The sequence below is a fragment of the Diabrotica undecimpunctata genome, unplaced genomic scaffold (genome assembly GCF_040954645.1).
Source record: "Diabrotica undecimpunctata isolate CICGRU unplaced genomic scaffold, icDiaUnde3 ctg00000444.1, whole genome shotgun sequence".
Classification (NCBI taxonomy): Eukaryota; Metazoa; Arthropoda; class Insecta; order Coleoptera; family Chrysomelidae; genus Diabrotica; species Diabrotica undecimpunctata.
Window position 1 is genome coordinate 536,382 of NW_027311902.1, and position 24,071 is coordinate 560,452.

Genomic DNA, 24,071 nt, shown 5'->3' on the forward strand with positions numbered 1-24,071 from the left:
CGATTAGTAAACATAATAAAATTTTATTGAAAAAGTTTTTTGTCCACTAAATATAAGAGAAGATAATTTTTATTTATATTTTGTATAACCCATTTTTAACTTATGTAATTGTTTAGGTGAGAGTTTCATAAGAGTTGCCCAAAAAATTGGGTACAGGCTTTGAAAAAAAAAATGTGAAAATATTTTAGAAGAACTTAAGCATGAACAGTTTATTCAGGAGAATACTACAGAATAAAATGTTAGTTACAATCACTTCTAAAAACTCTGAAATTTTTTCTACCACGGGTTTATAGAAAACATGAGAGAAAAATAATCACAACGTAGTTTTTTCGTTAATATGTATTTTAAGAAATATGAATTTTGAACTCGTGAATTTGGAGAAAACAAATCGGTACTAACATACAGAGATTTGCATTGATATATTAAAGGAGTATTATGGAGATAAGGGTGAATGTGGTATTGGAAGGGATAAGGTGCCCTTCTGGGTCCTAAGTAATAAAACTTATAACAAAATATATTTTAATTAACTAGATACTTTATTTCGTTAATATTACGTTGTTTACATTTCACGACTAATATCAAGACAATATTTATAAACACAGGTCCGCGACATAAAGTAACATTGTGAGACAATATTCCTATATGTATATTCCCAATGATCGTACTTGTACCTATTTATACGTATCTAACCAAGGTAATTAACGTGCCAGTTCAAGTTCACATGTGGTTAATGAATTTTTTTAATATTAAACATTTATCGTTGTATTGGATACAAGTACTTATATTAAATATTATATTTTAAAATTATTTTGCGTTTTAAAAATTAGGGGTTAAAACCCTAGCTCATTCACCCCTTTAAAAGAAAAAATAATAATTGAGAGATTACGAGAACCGTCTCCTTCCCTTTACAGAAAAAATTAGTCTTACTTTCCTTGCGTAGATACATATAAATATATTCCTAAAACTAACTTTACAAAAATTAATTATAATACCTTATTTATATGCACTGTGTTTGCTTCTTTTTGGAGTCTGTTAATCGCTACACTTAATTTCACTGGTACCAATATATTTTATTTTTATGTACCTTTTTTTATCTTACCCAAAATCTGACCTGACTTTACTTTTACAGTTGATAACTATATTTATTATTTATTTTAGACTGATGTTTATAATTTACAAGTTATTTAGATGCCATTTACAATTTACTTTATTTCAGAGATTTAAACTAATTCTTACGTTTTTTTAATAATTACTTCCTTATTTCTCGTACTTGCTTCTTTTACTTGACATTCAAGACAATTTTAATGTATATTTTTACATTTTTTCATACTATTTCGCCTAAATTTTCTATTAGCTTTTTCTCGTGGCAAAGATGGAAAGAACAAAGATGAAACCAAAAACAAGGAAAAGGAAATGGATTCCCCCAGAAAACAATGACCTGTATGAAGATACACTAACCAGACATATACAAGACTTGCAAGATGAAATACAACATGTAGATCAAGCAAATGATGGCATAATTAAAGCTCTAAAGGAAACAGAAAGGGAGTGCTGCCAGATCGTTCTGACCCTTAAAGAAAAGTTAAGCCAAAATGTCAAAGAGATAATAGGTAAAAGAAGACACCTGACGGAAAAATACGGCTCCATCTACACAACAATGAAGAAATTAAATAAAAATAGCCACCGCTCAATTACAACAATATAAATAGGCAACAAAAATATGTACAAAAAAAAAACAAAGTTGGAAACATTACTACTAATAGAACCAAAATCCTTGAGGTTGTCGAATCCTTTTATCGTGAAATGTATGAGAGCACCGACGAAAGGCAAGATCAGGCCCTGCCCAAAATGCTGATATAGGAGCGGAAACTCGTGAAGCAGTTGTGGGGGAAGCTGTTAACTGTATCTCTTGTTCTTGTTTATGGATTTCGACGTTTCTTTTTTAATTTGTATGTACTATTTGTGTAAATTACGAATATGTATAATGTAAATAAAGAAATTGTTAAAAAAAAAATCAGTTGCCTGTAAAGTCGGTTTTACGGTCGAAGATTTTACGTGACAACGTCTTTTTCTCGGTAGAATATTTATTGATATGAATATTATTAAATTGCACAATAGGAACAAGGAATTGAATGAAAATAAGAATTGCACAAATTTTAACTATAGAAATATATTTTGTTTACTAAAACATTGTACATGTAAACTTAAACTTAACTAATTTCTATTTGAGTGATTTTGTTGAGGATAGGACGATGATAGGAGAAATATGAAATGAAAGGAAGTGTTTCTGCTGTAATGTGTCTTGAACGCCAAGAACGCTCGAGAAATACAGAGACACAAGCACGGAAGCACGAACCGATTCAACGCGCCTAATTCTCTAGTGCTGCGCGCGCAGCGGACCGATCATGTTTGAGTGGGAGAGAGACTCAAGGCATTCGCCGGTCCGGTGGGCCTCTCTCTCGTTCGGTGACTCACTGTAACAGACGTGAGCGGGCGTTACACTTTTTCATGAATGACTCCGAGCCACAACCTAATTTAAGACGTTGTCACGTCAAAACCATATAATTGGTTTAACAATTTTTTTTTAGTTTTTTATTTGCATAATTTGAGGTTTTTCTTTATTGTAAAACATAATTGTTTATCAATAATACATACTTCTTCCATAAACTTTGTAAATAATTTATTTATAATAGATTTTATGAAAAAAAAAAACAAATTATCCTATTATTATTTCTACGTAATTACTAATAAAAAATGTTAAATATTTTGAGACTTTTCTCAATGAAAAATTTTTCTCTATGTAACATTTTTCATGGCAATCTATTTATTTATTTATTACTATTTATTTATTTAACAATTTTTAAACAAATTATTTAAAATAAAATGTTTTTTGCTTAAAAATTACTTTTTTGTAATAATTTGTGTTATTCTAAGACGAAAGTGATTCTCATGTTTTTTTTTTTGTAAAATAGCTACTTTAAACGTAAAATGCAAATATACAATTGAAGCCACAGAGTAAGTTTAAAATAAGTTTATTTCTATTTCTAAACTTATTTTAAACTTAAATTGTGGCTTTTTTCCAATAATAATAGTAATTGCATTAAGATGTCACAAGAAAAAAGCTTTAGAACAATATCAATAACTTGTACATCAAATTTAAAACATATGGGAGGCTTAAGTCCATTAGTTTTATAATTCTTAAGTCAATTTGGATTTTATATGGCGTAAATCAGTTTAAAATATTCATAAACAAATTGATATACCATTGCATTTAGAGATACATAGACTTGACGAACGTCTAAACTTTAACGTTAGAAATAAATTGTTTATTTTTTGCTTACAAGCTGAATTTTATTTTAATCGAAAGAATATTATGCTAAAATATTACAGTAAAAAGTTTACCCAAAAGTTTTAGTACGGAAAACTGTTTATTTATGTTAGTTTCTCAATAAATACAAAACAAATTTTAAACCAATTTATTCTTTTGTTTATAATAAGCAGGTTCCCCTGGTAAACTTTGGGTAAAGTGTTGTAGTATTGCAACATCATTCTTTTGAATAACTCATTCGCTGCCGATCACGCGCCAGCGCGTGATATGGGTACATCAGAGATACGTAAGGGAGGGGATATGACATACGACATACGGTGAAGCAGATGGGTTCAATTCTGTCATATTGGATAGTACTTTCTGTCAGTTTTAATTTCGAATAGTGGTGAATGAAAAATTTCATTTTATACATATTTTAAACTTTTTTGTGTGATTTTTTATATTAGTTCAAAGTGACTTTAGCATGGCTTTAATATTATAATTATATAATTATATTATTATGGACATGCCCGTCGCCATATTAGATAGTACATAGTGTCAAATTAAGTGGTCTCATTTAGTAAATACAGAAATATTGTTTGTGTCATATACCCTCTTTCACATATTTCTGTGTTACATCAGTCAGGTGCCATTCACGCATCAGCGAGTGATATGTCTAGATTTTTTACAAGTCGTGCAGTTAGATCGGCCTTAACTTTAAATGCTTTAAGTTAGTGCTGAAGAGTAGGCACTGTACGAAGGTTATAATCAACATTATTTTGTACCCGGTTTTGATTTTTTTTGTTTTTGGTTTTAAGTAGTCATAAAAATGATGACAGATAGAGATACAGAATTAGCAAGACCTTCACGTCCTAAAAGAGGTAAATACAATAATAAAAGACCTTTATATAGTATTAGTAATATATATATATATATATATATATATATATATATATATATATATATATATATATATATATATATCTACGGCATTAAGTGAACTCCGCCCATGTTAAAATTCAGGTTCAATTGAGCTCCGTGGTCAAGTGGATACCGATATACGGAGCTCACTTGACAATTCCGTAATATTGGTTCAGTCGATTCATCAGCATGTAGAGTTTAATAATTTATAAAAATTTTTTGGAGCCCGTAAATACCCCTGTATCATAAATGTATATCGCTTAGTTCACGTGTATATATTATAGGGGTCGTTCAGATCTTCTTCATTGTATATTTGAACCATACGTTTATCGGTTTAACTAAGCTCTGAGAGTTTGGCAACTGTGCGATTATACCGTATATTTTCAACATATACCCTGAACGGTTTATATGGGCTCCTTATTTTTATCTACTGTTTGTAGACAGTGGAATGTCATACGCATAACACTGTGTAACAGAGGATATCATATTACCTAGTATAACTACGTACTAAAATGTAACTGGTTCTTTAAAAAACAGGTATAAAGATACAAAAGGATTTGGGCTTATTATTGAATGGAATGTTCGCTTGCATAGAAAATTTTATTTTTTCTGTATTTTTAAAGATGTTGTTTTTTCATTTAATATAATTTTATTAGTTCAATGCCGAACTTGATGTTTTTTTTAATTACAGAAATTTCGTAATATATTTTGTTTACGTGAGTGTCTTTGTACATTTTATGTAAGCATCTGATTAATAAAAACTACTTTTATTTTATTCAATCTTCTGCGATATATTGTATAAAGCTTTTTTAATATTTTAGTTCTGGTCTTATTTGTGTACTACATGTGATATCTCGATAGAAGGTTATCTCAAAATAAATATGGTTAAGTGCTACAATAGATATTTTTGTGTTAAAATGGGTAGTAGTGTGCACAAAAAGAAAGAATGGTTAATTTGTCTAACAAGGTATATTCGGCAGCACAAGCATATAGTACAAGCGTCTATGTTTTAAGGGCGGAAGGACGTGCGCCTCATTTTTAGCTGACAGAAGACTTGCGAAGAATAATATTTCTGGTCCTCAATTTACCTTTTAGTTTTAAACAATAATCTATGACTGACCCGGTGTGATACAAACTATTTTGAAAACGTCTATGTTGAGGAAATTGAAGGAGCACCCACGAGTTTTTCAGGGGTTTTGGCTGAAAATTTATTCATAGTTTATTTTTATTGTGCATCTATATAATAGAAGTCCTAGTATCTACCGGTATGGATCGTTTGTTTGTGTAAATGTTATACAGTGTAGGTGCCTTTATGCTACCCCAAGCGAGACCGTTCTTCATCTGCTACTCTTACCAGTGAGTGATACAAAAAATATTTTCTTATGTTGGCATACGCAGACAATCTAAGTGAGCTTGTTATCTAAGGGGATATCATATAGTTTTTGGAGAAATATTCTGTAATTTAAGGTGTCGTAAGCGGCATTTAGATTGAAAAATACCACCCCTGATACCGGATATTTTTCGTACCCGTCTTTTTTTTGCCAGGTTTAAGCAAGGTAACAACTTTGGCTTGTCTCTAAATTTTGGCTATCTCCATAATTTGAATAAAGTTGTTCATCATGCGGATAAGCCATTGTAGAGTGTTTTTGGTCCAGGTTTCGTAATAAGCTTTGTGCTCAGATCCTCAATGTCGGTAGTTGTATTATTTTTCATTAAATATGTAGATGGTGGATCCAAGCTCAACATCGTTAAAAGGTTCTCTTGGCTGACTGGGTTTGTCCTTTCTTACTTTAAGTTATTCTTTGCTTCTTTTGCGACAGAAATAGCATGTCTATATCTATGATGTGGTTTTCAGCGATCAGCTATATACCAAATACCCTAGGTTAGGCCTTTATGTGTTTCCTGCACTAGAGATAAGTTACATTCGTGTTTAGCTCATATGTCTGATAAGTTTAAGTAAAGTAAAGTTTCTTGATCTCTAGATATACCCTTAACAGTTATAGACATATGTTATTAGAACAGTTGGTTCTAACAAGGACCAATTTGACAAAATCATATTAAAGGGGTGAATGAAGAATTAGCCGATTAATTAATTAATCATTACCCGGGGTATGCCCAATTGCGGTGATCTTATTAGTACTTCAATCTTCCTTAACGCGCGTTCTTTGAATCCCATAAGTAATGCCTAATCTTTTACTTTTTATTAAAAATTTAAATTTTACATGCCGTGTATTACTTTTTGACAATATTTCGAATCAGATTTGTATAGTAATAATTTTAGGTATTAAAGAGCCTCTTTGTGAAAAATAAATAAGTTTGTGATATCGGTCGCAACTCATATCTAGATAATAACAAAATAAACAGTTAAAATAAGTGTAAACAATTTCAACTACATATATCGGTGCCACTGTTCAGGTGATGGGTTTATCACAGATTATCAAAGATTACATTTTAATTCAATGTTCTATTTACGTATTTTCAATAATAAAAAAGTAGGAAAAGACATGTTTATGCTTTTATTTTTTTAAATTTATTCTATTTTCTTTTTAGAGTTCCGTCTTTTTTGAACGACCTGTGTTCTTTTTTTAATTGGGCACTTGTCCAAAGCTATGACAAATACTCTGTCCTCTACTATTCTACATTAATATGACTGATTCATTATTTTCTCTAAACACTCTGTCCGCTGCTATTCTACATTAATATGACTGATTTATTTTATCTTTCTTGCAGCAATTTTAATGTTTATCCTGTGTATCTTCTTCTTCTTCTTCTTCTATTTATATAGACATGACTTTCATTTTTCAATGTGCCTCCAGTAAGTTGCCGTTCCATCGTTTTCGTGATCTTCCTACTAATCGTCTTCCTACGGGTTGACCGTCTCTTGCCGTCTTTACTACTCTATTTGTTGTCATTCGGCTTATATGATCGTTCCATTCTACTCTTCTATTTCTTAACCAGTTCTTAATCTTCTCCATCTTGCATCTACGTCGTATATCTGTACTTCTAGCTCTGTCCCATAGTGTCTTACCATCAATTTTTCTAAGTGTTTTCATCTCTGCTGTTTCTAATATCCTTTTTGTTCTCTCTGTGTCAGGTCTTGTTTCTGCCGCGTATGTCATTGGTTTGATGACTGTTTTGTAAATTCTGCCTTTCGTTTCTTTCCCGATAGTTTTATTGCTTCATATTGTTTCATTTAGTCAGCCTGCGGCTCTGTTTGCTCTATTCGCTGGATCTTCCACTTCAGTTTTGAGCTTTCCGTAGCTAGATAATGTGATGGCTAGATATTTAAACTCCATCACTTGTTCTATTATCTGAACTTTCAGCTCCAATTAACATCTTAGTAAATTTGCTGTTGTATCCATGAATTTTGACTCTTTTGGGGAAATTAACATGTTAAATTTTCTGGCAGTTATATGAAATTGGTGCAGCACACGTTGTAAATCATCTTCATTTTGAAAGAGTAGTATTGCGTCGTTTGCACAGCAATTTTAATTTGTTTTTCTTCCATTTGGTATCTTTTTTTAGTTCTTACTTTTTTATTATTTCATCCATAATCAGGTTGAACAATAGAGGACTCAGGAAATATCCCTGTCTTATCCCATTGTCAGCTTTATTAGGGTCGGTTGGTTCTTCTTCTGCTTTTACTTTTATTGTGTTATTTTGGTATATATTTTCGGTCGTTTTGATTTTTCCTAGAGGTATCTCTCTTGCGTACAATAAGTGGATAACGTTTTTTAATTTGTGTTTCTTCTGCATATCATTATTTCTTCTGTGTATTAAAAGTTAAATTTTGCTTATTATTAAGATTCCCTTAACGTGTTTATTAATTGTCTTGTTTCTGCAGTACGAATATATGTGTATCATGATAGATTGTAATGCATATTTCATTTACGTTTGCCAATTACTTTTTCACTTCCTCAGCGATAGGTCTTTTTTGTCTCATCAATAACCTTATCTTATCCTCGCTCGATACAGCTATTCTAAGATATTTATATTTCACTATATGCTCTATCATTTGGTTTTTATCTCAAATTTGCACCTATGACGAAATTTATAATACATATCTAATATCTGGTGCTTTCATATGAAACTGGAATAAAACACTTGGTAGATAATAAGTCTGTAAAACATAAACAGGCTTAAATATTAGATTATACATTTATTAAGAATATTCAATATCGAAATTGAAGATTTTGTATCACAAAATATGAATAGGTTTTTACATTTTGTTTGACGTTTTAATCTTCTAATCGGAGTTCATTTTTCGAAAAACTATAAAATTGTGAGAACAAATTGCTATATAAAAGTACGAGGCAATATTCTCATGCTGTGAGCTTTGCTGCTCTGTTACTTGTATAACGCTTAAGCTATTTTTAATTTTTTGTCAATATTTTTGAGGTGTTTCCTTAAATGACCATGTTTAAGGTTAGTACGTTTGATTAAATGAAATTGACATTAATTTAATAGTTTCCATTTTATTAGTACTGATGGTATATAACTAGCATCTGTTGGTACTATATATCAATTTTAACATGTGGAAGTGAGAGCACTCTCTTGTTAGTATTTTCAGTGTAAATTATGTGGCAGCCGTAGCTCAGTGGCTGTGTTACTGGCTTAACAAGCTGGAGGGCCCGGGTTCGAATCCTGGCACCGACAAAATTTTCAATTTCTAATTTAACTGGGCTGCCACCGTGCTTCGGAGGGTACGTAAAGCCGTCGGTCCCGGCTACGAAAGTAGTCGTTAAGTCATGTTAGGGGCGCTTGCGCGACCTGAAAACCCTAACACTAGACCTTAGCCAGAAGGTTACACGAACTTACTTACTTACTAGTGTAAATTATGACGAAACCAGAAATAACCCATAATATTCCCCCCGTGTGATCTTAGTATTTCCATTGATTGAATAATAAAGGGTCTCCAATATTTCAGTCAACGGTATGTCAGAGTGGTTTTTATTAATTTTTATATATATTTGCAACATAAAGAAGAAAGTTTAGTATAGGCAGTTAAACAGCTAACCTGTCAATTTAAAAGTAAGAGCAAGTACCAACTTGCTGAAAAGCATACCCATACACAAAAGGGATGATAAAATGTACTGCACAAACTATAGCGGTATAAGCTATATATTAATTATTAGGATATACAGATTTTTTTCTAATAGACCTATAAGGATTGAGTGAATAGGTGAACTATCAAATAGGAGACTATTAGTGTGGAATTAGAAATAAATCATTGATCAATTATTCACAATTGGGCAGTTAATGAGAAATGTTGGGAATACAAAAAAAACATTAAACTAGTTATTTATAGATTTTGAACAAACACATGATATAATAATAAGAATAAAACTATGGAATACTATGGCACAACTAGGCTTAATTTAACAAGGAGTAACGTACAAGTAAAGTAATATTTCAAGGAAAATTATCGACTTATTTTCAAATGTACATTGACCTCAAACAGAAAGAAGACATTAGAAGAAAATGTAACGTAAAGTGTATAAATGAATTTACACAAAATAGAAAAAAAGAATGGAATAATCACATAAGCAGAATGGAGGAGACCCGTGACGTCTAAATTGGAAGAGATGTCACGAATCGGCAGAAGAAGTATCGGACGATCGCGCAAAAAATGAAGTGATAACCTTCGATAGAGGTATTATTCCACCAATGAACAAGTAAAATTGCTTATAAAGAGAAATAATAAAAAGAAAAAAAAAGTAACATCTCTCAGATAAATAAGCGGAACAACAGAAACTGAGTATAAACGTGAAATTCCAAAATTAACATTAAATAAATTACCGCAAATCGTACGAACTGAAATAAGTGTTATTTTCTGCTCATATATATAATAAGAACTATATTTAAACCAAGTGACAGAAAAAAAATTATATATATTTACTTCTAAATGATTAAGGTCTATAAAATTATTATTAAAGGTAAAGCTTATACAAGCGACAAAGTTTTTAAAACAATTAGACCGAACATAATATCATAACTGTAAACATAATATATACGGAAACAATAAAGAAATAGATATGTTTAGTGGTTATGAAACCGCTTGTCGTCTGCCATGAATTTTATTACAGAATCAAGTTACCAATACCATACGACACCAAAATATTTTGTCTGAGTAATGACTTACTACGATAAAAAGAAATAGAATACTTTTATAATACACAACGTTATAACGTTGTGTAAACGCATGTTAATAACAATTGGTAATAAAGACATAAAGATACCCACTAGAAAGTTTAAAATTTCAAAACGACAGTAAAATAAAGTTCAAGTATATTATTTTCATTATTTGTTCAATACTGATGCCATCAATTTTTATTTTACATCTAGTTGGTTCTTTGCTGACTACTATTGTTTTAGTTTTCTGAGATGAAATTGTCATAATAAATTCATAATGCCAGGTATTTTATTTCCATTACCTATGTGGTTATTCCATTCTTTTTTTCTATTTTGTATCCATTCATTTATACACTATACGTTACATTTTCTTTTCGATTTCTCAGAGTATTTCCTGTAATTCTTCTCAGTACTCTCATCTCTGCCGCGTCCATTATTCTTTGCGTTGTGGCTGTGTCGGGTCTTGTTTCTGCTAATGCTATCAATTTCTATTTTACATCTGTGGTCCTTTGCTGACTACTATTGTTTTAGTTTTGTGAGATGAGATTGTCATATTAAATTCTTTTGCTCTCATGTTAAATTTGTGGACAAATCTTTGCAGACTATCTTCATCTTGGGCTATTAATATTGCGTCATCTGCGTAACGGAGTACTTTAATTTCTTTGTTTCCCATTCTGTATCTTCTTCGTTTGTTAACGCTTTTGATGATTTGATCCATGATCAAATTGAATAGCATGGGGCTCAATCTCAACGAATCCCCTTGTCTTATTCTGCTGCCTATTTCTATAGGTTCTGTAAGTTGTCCCTCTATTCTGACTTCAATTTTGTTGTTTTGGTCGATGTTTTCGATAGTTTTTATAATATTTAGGAGAGCTTCTCTATTATACAGAAGATGGATTACATCTTTCAGTCTTACTCTGTCAAACGCTTTCTTTAGGTCAATCAGAAATGCTAGTCTATTATACTTCAGTGATTTCTCAGTAATTTGCTTTATAACGAATTTTGCATCTGTACACGATCTACCACATAAAAACCCGGTTGTTTATCTGCTAAACTTATATTGTGATTAATTAGCACTTGTAAAATTTTAGTTGTAAGTTTTAGCGTAGTATTTAACAAGTTTATACCTCTGTAGTTTTTTGTCTGTTTTTATCTCCTTTTTTATATAGTAGAGTTAGTTCGCTCCTTTTCCATTCTTCCGGCATTTTATTGTGTTTTATAATTTTATTAATTAATATTGTTAATTGTTCTGTCATTGCTGCTTCACAATATTTCAATATTCGTTTGGTATCTCGTCTTGACCTGCTGCTTTTCTGTTCCTCAGGTTTTCAAGTATTTTCCGAACTTCCTGTACATTTATATTAAGTTCTTTATATGTTGTAATTTCTGATGTTTCCGGTTCTAGCGTCGTTTGTTCTTCTCCTGTATATAGCTTTTTTAGGTAGTTAATCCACGTATCATTTTCTATGTATTTTAGTTCTATTAGTTACTTTACCTTCGTTCTTTGACGTCTGATGAAGCGCTATATTTCCTTTTGCAGACGAGAAAAATTATGTTCCATTTCTTTCGAAAAACGTTCCCAGTGACCATTTTTTATTTTTCTTATAAGTGCATGTGTTTCGTTTCTAATTGTCTTGTAATTATGTTATGCCTCTTGTGTTTTGGTTAACATGTATTTCAGGTAAGCTTTTTTGTTTTCTTTACATTTTTCCTTCACTTTACTTATATTTCTTTTACCGAGAACTTTCTTGGCCGAGGCTAAGATATTAGACTTAAGTATTGTTCAGCTTTCTTCGACTCCATCACTTTCTGTGATATATGTATTTCTGTTTTTTTCGGTTCTTCTTTTCTGGAATAGGTATCTTGTCGAGTCATCCTGTAAGCTTTCGACTTTTATCTTTGTGGTGTATTTCGGTGTTTTGTTATCACATATATGTGTTTTCATTCGGCACAATACCAATTTGTGATCGCTTCCTATTTCTGCTGATGTTAGTGCTCTCTATTCAACAGAATATAGTCTATAATAGATCTTTGTCCTCTACTGTTTTCAAAAATGTATTTGTATTGTTCTTTGTGAGGGAAAAATGTATTATTATTACGTATCTGGTTTTTGCTGCAGAGGTCCGTTAGAAGGTTTCCGTTTTCATTTCTGATATTTTCGTTATATCGCTGTTTTATCGCTGGAACTAAATCATTGCCAACACGGGCGTTAAAATCACCCATAATGATTATATATTTATCATTTGGAGTCTCGTTTATTACAGTCTGAAGGTGTTCCTAGAAGTTTTCCCTTGTGGTGGTATCTTTGTTGTTCTCTGGAAGTGAATTGCTACCACATTCAGAGGTTTAACATCCAGTATAATTTTTACACTTACTATTTTTATACTTGGTGTAAAAAATTTTTGTGTACTAACAGAGCGACTCCTTCTTTGGCTCTGGTTTCTTTGGCAACACCACTGTAAATCATGAGATGGTCATCTATAATAATTTGACCCTTTTCCTTTTTTCTTTGTATCTTTTAACGCACACATGTCTATATTTTTTTTTTCTACAAGCTCTTTTGTAATTTTCTGCTCTCTTGTAGAGACTTTACGTTCAAAGCACCGATGCGAAGTGTATTTCTCGTTTACCACAAATTCGTTGTCCTCTTTCTCCCGTTAGTCGTCGTAATGAAATCATTCCTGTCCCGAGGCATAATTCTGTTTCTATGAGCTGTATGGTTTTAAAGTCTATTAGTAGGGTGCTAAACTGGCTGTAGACCCCCTCCTCCTTTATTTGGGCTTGGAACCGGCAACAGTTCTGTCGAGCTACTCGATCTACCCAAAAAAACTGCAGGCGGATTAGAGATATGTTACTTAAGGATGTACTTAATCTCTATTAATTCTTTGATCTGTTTTTTATTCTCTTTCAGATCTGTTTTATATTAGGTAAATTCTTATTTCATTCCTTAGGTGAATTCTTATTTCAAACCCTCCGGCGTACTTTCAGGTCTACATATTATATAAGTATTTTAGTTTTTTTTTTTTTTTTCATTTTACTTTCACCTCTTTTTGTACTTACTTTACTTTCCGTGTCCGGAACACCAACAGCTTTAAATTTTGTATTTCCAATGGTTGGCTACATAAATGGCCCTGTCATTCGCTAAAAATAAATCTTCTTCTGTGTAGGTCTCTCTCATCTCTGTGCATGCTAGTAGATTTTTTGTGGTAACAAACTTTATAATCTTACCGAAGGGGCTTCTAATTTCAGAAACTGTTACACGATTACTCTATTTGATATACGTACATTTATGTACTAAATGTTTTAGTGCCAATACATTTTAATAAAAAATACTAATTAATAAAAACGGAAATTTTCGCTTTTCCAAGTTTATAATACACACTTTCTTATGTTTGAAAATATATAAAAGTAATATAAATTACCGCCTTGCTTATTAAAACTAAAAAGTAAAATACAGGTATATGGCGGTTAACAATTTATATTTTACTACATAAATTAGCCAAATAGTCCTTAAATTCCTCCATGATTAAATTGATGGATATTTAAATAAATTTCAAGTTCCAGAATGTATCTGCTGTAAAATTTGAAAATCTACTACTAATACAATTATTGGCAACATCGCAGGAGTTTAGAAGTATATGCAATGTCGTAAATACGGATCCCAAAAATGGTTTATCCTTTTGTGGAGTCCACTTAATCCTACGTGTTGGTCGGAGTCTACATAAAGCGCTACTTAGATAATAAAATACACGGTGTATATTCTACTGGAGTTAGTATAATACCGTTTTAGAACGGAGCTTACATTAACCGCTAGATGTATATATATATATATATATTATATATATATATATATATATATATATATATATATATATATATATATATTATATATATATATATATATATATATATATATATATATATATATATATATATATATATAGTAATAATAGCATATTAGTAATATTGGAAGAAGAGTTGTCTGATAATGCTGTAGAGGATTCTGATTTCGATTGTAACAGTGATGACGAGTTTTTGCCTAATAATTCAGAGCATTCACACTCAGAAAACGATATAGATGAAAAAATAACTCAAACAGTTTATCAACAAGAAAACATAGAAGAACTGGAATGGAAGAATGATTTAGGATCTATGAAATTTTTTCCTTTTACAAGTGCTGAGAGTTTACTTAAAACTTTTCCAGGAAATAAACCCATTGATTATTTTATGTAAATTTTTTGTTACTAATTTAGTGCTAATATTTAGCTCACTTTATGATTTCAGACATTTATTGACTGACCAATTTCTTAATAAAATTGTTACACAAACAAAAAGCTATGCTGTTGAGTTGTTACTGAGGCCAAATACAAAAGAAAAATCACGTATTGTAATGTGGAAAGATGTTACTCGAGACGAATTACTTGTATTTGTGGGATTATTATTGCACGTGGGGAATATTCGTCTAAACCGGATTTAAGATTATTGGAAAACTGACTATCTATTTAGCTTTGTGTATTTGCAGACCATATGAGTAGAAATCCTTTTCTTTTACTACTGCAATCCTTACATTTTGCCAAAAATCCTCGGGATGGTGAAGTGACTCCAGTGGACAGGTTGTATAAAGTAAGGAATGTTATTAATTATTTTAACTCCGGAATGTCTCAAATATATTACCCAGGACGTGAACTTTCACTCGATGAATCCATGGTGCTGTGGCGTGGTGGTCTAAGTTTTCGCCAATATATAAAAAACAAATGCCACAAATATGGAATAAAATTATATATATATATATATATATATATATATATATATATATATATATATATATATATATATATATATATATATATATATATATATATCTAGAGCAGTAGTATTAACATATTAACATTCATCGTTTACACAGGCATGTTAGATGATTGTGGAGAAAAAGGACACACAGAAAAAGTTGTCCTTAATTTAATGGAAGAATTTTTAGGTATTGGACATAGCTTGTATATGGATAATTATTATAACTCGTATGAACTAGCACAGCGTCTTGCATATAAAAAAACGAATTGCACAGGAACTATGCGAGCTAATAGAAAATCATTTCCCTGTGAAGTAAAGGACAAAATGGTGAAAAAAAATGAAACTATAGCAAAGTATGCGAATGGAACAATGATCGGTAAATGGAAATATAAGACAGAGGTTGCATATATTTCCACTGAATATAAGAATAACATGTTGGAAATTCTTAGAAGATGACAAGAGAAGAAAATAAAACCGATTCCAATTATCCAATATAATAAATATATGTCCGGTGTAGATAAGCAAGATCAGATGTTTGCATACCATCTGGGTGAAAGAAAGACTCTTAGATGGCCTTTTAAAATTTCTGGATATATTTTACAGTTTATGTTACTAAATGCCCATCAACTGTACAATAAATATTCCGGATCAACGACAACAAAATACGAGTTTCGCTTATCAGTAATAAGAGTGCTGTTGAAGAAATATTCTAAACCTACAGAAAAATTTTCGAGAAATCAGTGTAAAAACTGCTACAAAAATGGCAAAAGAAAAGATACGATCTATGTTCAACCTGCCTTGGAGATCCTGGCTATTGTTTAGACTGCGCTGAAATAACTCATAATTAACTTGATAATTGTACGCCCTATATATCGTATCCCATATTCATATAAAATGAAGCACATATTTATAAGAAAGTAAGTGTATTTAAAGGAGTGTTAGTTTTAGTATTTATACGTTTATATATCAAAAGTATTATTATTTTGTAAACCATCGGGAGAGAAAATGAACCACTAGTGCCGATCACGCGCTAGCGCGTTATGTGAAAGAATTTGACAGAATTATAAAAATCTTTAAGATAATGATAATAATAGCTTAAAAACACAATATTAAGAAATAATAACTGTTTTAAATTTCAAAAAACAAAATGGCTTCTAGCTGAGTTCCATCCGCTTCGATAGGCAGCGAATGTTTTAAAATAGGGTAGGTCTCAGCTTGTGGGTAAGAAATAATCAACGTATTTCAAACGATATAGTTTAGACGTTCGTCTATATATTCCAAAACACAACAGTTAATTGATCTGTTTATGGATATTTTAAACTGACTTATAAAATTTAAAATAAAAATGGAATTGCGTATTTTTAAACTACATGACTTAAAATGGTACCTTATATTCTTTAATTACTATTTAAATGGGAATAAGCCACAATTAAAGGTTAAAATACGTTTATTGACGTTTTAATTTCCACTTCGGAAATCGTTCTCAAAATACAAATATTGTATTTTTCATGTTTGTATTTTGAGAACGATTTCCGAAGTGGAAATTGAAACGTCAATAAACGTATTTTAACCTTTAATTGTGGCCTATTCCCATTTAAATGGTAATTAATTTAAAATGCCACAAGAAAATAGCTTCAGAATCTTATATTCTTTGTCTTATTAGGTATAAAGTATGTTCTTTCAAATGACGTTAACCCTGCGTTGGTCGCATGGTGAGCGCAACGCTCACATTGGCAACTGCGCTCATGTAATCCTTCCTACTACTATTGTGTATAGAATGTGTAGTAGAATCAGTAGAAGTAATAATTAAATGCAGATGTCAAGAAATGAGCGATTAGCTCACCCGCGACTAACGAAGTGACGATTTTGTAAAAGCTACAGAGCAATTTCTGTTGGGTTTTTTTATTGACTTTGTGTTTTAAATCATATAACTTTAAAAAATTATTGTGTAATGGATCCTAAAGAAGAGGCCAGACTATTAAAAATATATGAAGAATTGGAGCAAGAGGATTTGTTACTTGAACAGACACAAGAGGAAAATTTGGACGATGAAGAAAGAGACATAGATTCAGTAGAAGTCAGTTCTAATCATGAGACAGACTCAGAATTTTCGGTCGATGATACGACAAATACTATTTTAACGTTTTGGTCTGAATATGGTCCCAAATATATCGGCAGAGACAAAAAAACCATTTGGAAAGTTCACCGTGAGCGAAAAACTAGCCGTATTCGACAGCACAGTATTATTAGCAAACTACCGGGAGTGAAACATGGGGCAAAGGATGCTAAAACTCCATATGAAAGTTGGAAACTGCTCATAACAGATGATATCTTTGAAGAAATTGTGACGTGCACAAATTTGTACCTAGAGAAAATTAGAGGCAACTATACACGCGAACGAGATGTTTTAGATACTGACTGTGACGAAATAAAAGCAGTATTTGGATTGTTGTACATGGCAGGAGTTTTGAAATCCCGACACACCAACCTAAATGACCTATGGAGCAACGATTCTACTGCACCAGAGTTATTCAAAATGGTAATGCCCCTGAAACGTTTCTATTTGTTGCTTCGAGCACTACGTTTTGATATTATTCACACAAGAGCTAAATGCAAATTAATTGATAAGCTAGCTTCAATAAGAAATATATTTGAGAAATTTATAGAAACATGCCAAGTCTACTACACGCCTGGTGAGAACTGTACTATTGACAATATGCTATAGGGTTTCCGTGGAAGGTGCAGCTTTAGGCCATATATCCCGAGTAAACCAAACAAATACGGGATAAAAATATTTGCCTTGGCTGAGAGTCGTGTATTTTATACTGTGAAAATGGAGATTTACGCAGGAAAGCAGCCTGATGGTCCATTTTGTATTGACAACAGTCCAGCCAGTGTGTTGAAACGATTGTGTGAACCCATTATGAATTCAGGACGAAATTTAACCTATGATAACTGGTTCACGTCAGTTCTTTTGGCCGAAGAATTAAAAAAGAAAAAAATAACTTTAGTTGGGACAATTAGAAAAAACAAACGTGAAATTCCTGAAATATTTGTTGCAACTAAGGAAAAGCCGATTCGTAGCAGTTTATTTGCTTTTGGTCCTGAATTTTTATTAGTTTCGTAGGTCCCAAAAAAAATTAGAATGTCCTGCTTTTGTCAACCCTCCATGAATATGACGAAATTGATGAGGAAAGTGGCGCAGCTTGCAAACCTTGCAGCTTGCAGTAGTTACTTTTTACAATCAAACAAAATAGGGAGTAGATTCAGTGGAATAACTGAAGAGTCTTTATTCAGAGCAAGAATCACATGTAGGCGGCCATTGACTGTTTTTTTACTATGCTAAACATAGCTGGAATAAATGTAAATATTAAATTTAGGACAAATGTATTAGATTCCTGCCAACCAAGACGTGAGTATCTGAAAATTTTAGCCAGACAACTCATTACCCCACATATGCAAAAAAGAGCGGCCCAAAACTTGCCATTTTTGCTAACTTTGCAAATTAAAAAATATCTGAATCTTCCTTTGACACAAAAACGAGATGTTCCTGAGGAAAATCAAGCAGGTGCAAGGCCAAAATACTTCTATTGCCCCAAGAAAAAAAATCGAAAAACAGCGTCAAAATGCGCCAAGTGTTTCAGAGCAATTTGTAAAGAACATACAATCACCATTTGCATAGAGTGTGAACGCGACGAAGTTCCTGAATCTGAGTAATTTTTTTTATTATTGTAGTTGCTGTTTCAGAATTATGCTTATTTATGTAGATGTACCAAACTTTATATTTTATGTTTTATTCCTTTTTGTATTTTGTTAAAAATATTGCCTTTTTTTGGCTTTGATAAAATAAATAAATCATTATATTTATGCCTTTTGTTTTTTTGACTCCTAAAAAGTCAAAATAAGTCATACACATGACAAATGAGCTTCACGCTCACCTGCGACTAATGGTGGTTCATTTAACCATGCGACTAACGCAGGGTTAATAAAAGCTCTTAATTGTTATAAACAAAGCTGCTGTCAATTTAACAAAGGGACTAACTTCGTTCCTAATTCTACTAGAACATTTTCTTTTTTTTTAATTTGTAGAAAAATGCAGGCCTGCCAAATATAAAAAAAAATATTTTCCTGCAGGAAATAGTTATAACGGTATTGCAATTTATAATCAAAATTATCTTTCTTCTTTTATAAACTATTTTCAGAATTACTGTAATTCCATGATTTTCTGACTTATATTGTTGCAAAAAAAGTTTGGGAAAATCAAATAAAATAATATTTGAACAATTTGATCGATCGCTATAAGATTTTGGTCATATTTTAAGCACTGTGAGATCCAACATTTGGTGTAATATGAAGGTTGTATGTTTATTTTTAAAAAAGTTTATAACATTTATAAGAAACCGAAATTTCTGACTTATTTTGCAACTTTCTAAGCCACAAATAAGGATAAAAACGTTTGAAATGTATTATAACTAGACTTCGGCAAATATGCAAATAAAAATGTAGAAAATATGCGCATAAATATGCACGTGTTTACCCGAAAATATGCAAATATTTTACAAAATATGCATACAAATAAATAAAAAAATCGTAAAATAGTAACAATTTTATTTAAAAAAAAAGTGTACATAACTAAATATTTCCTACTATTCATTAAGATTTACATTTATTTTAAGTAACTACATCATTTTTAAGTATGAATAAACTTATTTAGAATTATCGTAACAATAAATGACCAAGTGGTGTTCAAAATTTTCTAACAAAAACTTGTGGCTTCTGTCTGAGTACATATATTTATATATGGAAAAACTTCGTTCAACATCAACTGATGTAACGGGAGCATTTTTCAAACTAACCAAAACATTTGGTTCTAAATTAATTGTTTCTGAAATATTTCCAGCTAGAACACTGACTACTTCAGAAAGAATATGGTAACCTTTATTTTTTTCCATAGTAGCTTCAAATTTTTTTAAAATATCTTTTCCAATATTACCTCTAACGTTCCGACAACATGATGCAAATTCTTTTATTAATGCTGTACTTTCGAACAATGACAGTTTTGGTGATTCTAACTGAGTAATTGTTTTTTGAACAAAACTAAAATTTGATTTTATAAATGAAAGTTCTTGTTGAAGCAAGTTACTCTAAAAAGTTTGTTTAGAATCCAAAAGAGATTGGGAACTTTCATCTGTTAACGTATCAATTATGTTCTTTATTTTAACAAAATGATCTGCATAAAAATTAGCTGCTTCTAACCATGTTCCCCATCGCGTTAAAATAGGTTGTGGTGGAAGAGGAATGTTAGGTAGCATTTCTTTATAAAGTTGAATTCTTATAGGAGATTTAAGAAATACTTTTTTGACACTGAATATCATGGTATTTACAAGAGGAAACTTTTTTCGTATTTCCTATGCAACTCTGTTTAATCCATGCGCTACACAAGTAACATGTATTAAATCTGGGAAAAATATTTTTAAATTTTGTCCTGCTTTCACCATATAAGGAGCAGCATCCGATAAAATAAGCAGTAATTTATTAGAAGGAATAGTTGTCGGAAGAAAAAAAGTTGCTGTTTCTTGTATAAAACGCGAAATTGTTAAAGCATTTGTTTTCTCAAGTTGCTGGCATGAAATAAGATGAGATTTTGGTAAGGTATCTTCTTTAAGAACACCAATCAATAAATGAGCAATATACTTTCCTGAGGAATCAGTGGTTTCGTCTACAGATATGTAAAAATAATTATCTGCAATTTCTTCCTTAATATTAATTACCACCGACGAGTATAGCCCGTTCACATTATTTCTTCTTAGAGACCGATCACTTGGAACATTAAGTTTGCAATATTTTTTTAGAAACGAACTAAAATTTACATTTGCTAATTTTGAAAGCGGTATGTTTGCAGACACTAATGCGCGACACAAGTCTTCATTAAAAGTTTCTTGCTCATCTAATTTTTTTGAAGTAGATTGGAAACATTTAGCCATTGAAGTTTGATGTTTTCCTCCTATTTTTCCTTTTTTTGCAATTTGTGAAGCAGTTCTCACATGTTGGTCTATCTGAAATTTCTTCTCACATGCTATCTATAAATAAAAATAAAAACCTTTTATTTTACCCAACCTTTAAAATATAAAAATATACAAGGTGTTTTTGGTTAATCAAATAACTGGTTTGGAAAAAAAAAACACTCGCTAAGTGTTTTAAATGCAGTATTAATCCACAAATTCGTTTTTGTTACTAACCATTAGTACATCCTATAACTTATTTTAAAATTCAACAAAAGTTTTTTTTTTGTTAATTCAATTACAATAAAAATAATTGTGTTTTAGAATAGCTGACTTCATAAAAAAAAGTAAAGGTGAAAAATTTTTCTAAATACACACCATTGTATTGTACCATGGACAATTTTTTCTCACTAAAGGAAGCTATTTTTCATTTAAAAACAACCTACGAGTACTAAATTTCAAGTAAATACGTTTATTGATTTTAAAGTTATTGTTGTTATTAACTAAAAGAATTTAATTTTTTTTAATTTTAACACCCTGTGTCTCGAAAAGTAAATAAGTTTGACCCCTCATTAACTATATCGTTTTGTTCAATTTTTCGAGAAGTATCTACAGTCAAACGTTGTAAGTGTCATTTGGAAACACCCTGTATGTATGAAATATTAGATATTTAATAGAAAATATTAGATACTTACAATTTTGCCACAGACTGAACAGTAGATTTTTCCAATATCCATAGACAGCTCTTTATAAGGTTTAATCCAAGTTGAAGCACTGGTTGTTTTAGGCATCATAAAATCACAATCTTCATTTTTGTTACGCACAACGAGTGTTTACGCTTTGAATATCAAAACAAAAATGATTTACAAATCTGAGCATCAAATTAGAAATGTTTAGGTGCCTAATTCAATAAACTGGGAGATTTTGGAAAATCCCTAAATTAGAAACAAAACTATTAGCCGTTTACCTGCTGTTAAGATACAATAAATTGTAGATAGATTTGGGGATTAGATCATAAAATGCAAATGAGCGAACCCTTAGCGATTATCCAATAACTGAATGCCTCAGTGACCGAGACTTTCTAAGAATGTTGAGGGCTACTTAAATTGATCTTCTTTGAAATTGTAAATGTTTTGTACCTGTAGAGATTACGTACTTAGATCATTTCTTGATTAAAATGACTACAAAATTTTATACAAGAATTGAAATAAATTGGTATGTTTAAAAATTTTCAAATACAGTATAAAAATCTGAACTTTTATGCACTTTATGCAAACTTTTATACAAATATGCCAAAATATGAAATATATGCACAATATGCAAAATATGCAATATGCATATTTGCCGAAGTCTAATTATAACTTTATTATTCTTAAATTTGTTTCAATTAATTTACTTTTTGCTGATAGACGAAAAAAATGAAAATTAACAGTATTTGAAATTAATTTGTTAATAACTAACTCCACAAAATCGACCGCAGGAAACATATAGCTTTCTGTTACAGAGATCCATACTACTAAAAATAACTGTCGGTTGCCCTGCCAGTTCAATGTCACAAGCAGGGTACTTGTTTTCTTATTTCCCTGGTCTATACTCCAAAACGTATAATAAATATTATTTGGTTTTAATTTTTGTTTTTCGGGTTTTACAAGCATATCGACGATATTCTGTTCAAAAACCGTAGATTATCTAAATTATCATTGTTACAGTAGCCAATTTTTTATCTTATTAAATGTATTAAATAAAGTTTAAAACAACTATAATAAATATTATTTATTATAGTTCAAGATATATGTGTTAAAAAAACCAAAATTTTTTGTGGCTTTCCTCATGATATATATTCTGAATTGATCAAACAATTTATAATAATTCACACACCACATACGATATTATTACTGGTCCGGCGGAGATGCCAATGAAATGAGTTATCCTTGAAGATTAAATCATTAAATGTTTTATTACAATTACACTCACCATTTTAAAGCCATACTATAAAATATATTAGTGGTCAGTACATGACACACGGGCTAGATTATACTAAGGCAGAATACATTGAGTTAAACGAACTATCTATATAACAAAATATATAAACAGTGCTGAATATAAAAATATTTTAAAACATATTTGTTGTATTCTTGTTAAAGTTTTTGTTGTTATTTTTTTTTTTTTCGAAAAGCTAAACTGTTAAATAAAAATTTATTGTTTTAATGATTAACGTTCAATCCGGGACCATATTTATTTTTAGATAACAAAATTCAATATTATAAAATAATGGTACTTGAATATAATACATACAACTTACTTACAAGTCTTAAAAGTTATCACGTTTACGTGTCAAACTTGCAGAATATAGTCACAGCGCAATCACTTGCTAGCAAATAAATTACACAACAAATCCATTTATGTGCATTGTTGAACTGCAAATTGAATCAAAACTTTATGAAAACTAAAAGACAATTCAAACTATTTGCACCGATAAACTCCCGCGAAACTTTACGCGCGTTTTCCACGAATTTTCACCGAGATTTCAGCGCCAACGTCGATTCGGTCGTAGTAAGCTTTGAATAGACAGTTTTCGCAATATCAAGTCGCTTGTGATATCATTTTAGCATTGGCGCGTGCGTTTGGGAGTAGGGGAGAGACGACACTACCGAATTTATTAAGGTCTGTATATTTGTTGCTGACTTAAGAACATTCAGAATGTTGAAAAATCACTTGATCTTTTACTTCAGTTTCAAGCTGATAGTCGAACTCATAATTGCAAAAAATTCAACATTTTATTAATGTAAAATGAAAATATAAGAAAATATCATTTGATAGTAAATTTAATTATTATACAGTGTGTTCCAACGAAAATTTTACCCACTCAGAAGATCAGAAACAAGAGTTTTTTTAAGATTCAAGAAAACACATCAATT

General features: G+C 30.9%; 1 long non-coding RNA gene across 1 annotated transcript in view; it reads right to left on the reverse strand.

Annotated features, from left to right (window-relative positions):
* LOC140431215 (uncharacterized) overlaps positions 1–23,701 on the reverse strand; it is a 353,293-nt gene extending 329,592 nt beyond the window's left edge. The window contains exon 1 of the long non-coding RNA XR_011949642.1: positions 23,460–23,701. This is a non-coding gene — a long non-coding RNA (uncharacterized lncRNA). The remainder of the gene's footprint in view (positions 1–23,459) is intronic.
* Positions 23,702–24,071: the final 370 nt, after the last annotated feature.